A 1,246-nucleotide genomic window follows, 5' to 3' on the forward strand; every position below is an offset into this window, starting at 1 on the left:
CACGACCATTAAAGTCCTTCTGATTCTGAGATTTTGTTATTCTAAATGGGCGTGATCGATCCATATATTAGGAAAGCAAAATAGCCGTGGTCGATATTGGGCTGGACAAAGAAGCCCCAACCCCACAGAAATTTCTAGAAACATCTGAAGAGAAGCAGATTGTCAAAGACCAGAGAAGCAAGTCAAGGAGGTGGGGCCTGGGTGCATTAATATCAGTGGGACTACATCTGTACAGAGCAACTGAAAAAGTCAGAAATATTGGGATACATTATGAGGTGAATAATACAGTATGATGGTTGAGGTTTGAGGCTGAACTGGGTTCCCGTTTCACTTCTGCCATTCCCTACGGTAGCTCAGCAACCTCATGCAAGTTATATAACCTCTTCTGGACATTCTCAATTAATAGGTCAGTTGGGAGTCCTGGGAACCTGCATTTAACAGAGGACAGAATACTTGTCTTAGTGCCAAACCATTTATTGTTGGTTTTGTTCTTTGATAAGCACTCATCATCGAGGTCCTGGAACATGCCAGAACCTTGCTATAGTAATGCATGTGAGACATGTCTCTCAGTCCTCTCAATTTCCATGTGACACAGTGACAGTTGTCCTCATTTTAAAGACAGACACTGAAGCTCAGCCAGGTAAGTGACTTGCCCCATTAAGCGTCAGAGCTGGGGTTCCAACTCACATCTTATGACTGCCGCCCAGGGTTTTTTTTCCATGATCTCATGGTGCCTCAGTCACCTAAATCACTCCTCTAGCAACAACTCCAAGACCGATGATGCGGGCAGACATACGGGACTAGTCATGGGATCTTCCCAGACTAATTCTGACATGTCTTTCATAGCAACAAAGAGCAGCTGCATTTCAAATACGATGTCACTGGCTGGAAATGGCATGCCGCCCAATGCATGGCCTCTTTAGACATCCTGTGAAAATGTCCTAAGAATACTCTTGCAAAGTGTTTATTTTCTCTGGTAATACTAAATACAAATGTTGTCTCCCTGGAATCTGGTAGCTTGGGGCCTATGTATAACTTTATAAAAGTAACTAATGCCTCTACACAGTTCCCTACAGAGGCCTCACTATATATATCATTAGTTCACAAGCTTCACTGTTGGGTAAAAATGCCATTAGAAAACATATCATTTACCCAATAGACTGAAATGGATCCCAAGGAGCTCTTCCAGTCTATCAGGTAATTATGGGGTAAAGCCTTTATTATCTACTGGAGAAAAAGGAATGCC

This window comes from Lipotes vexillifer, unplaced genomic scaffold (assembly GCF_000442215.2).
Source record: "Lipotes vexillifer unplaced genomic scaffold, Lipotes_vexillifer_v1.1 scaffold100, whole genome shotgun sequence".
Classification (NCBI taxonomy): domain Eukaryota; kingdom Metazoa; phylum Chordata; class Mammalia; order Artiodactyla; family Lipotidae; genus Lipotes; species Lipotes vexillifer.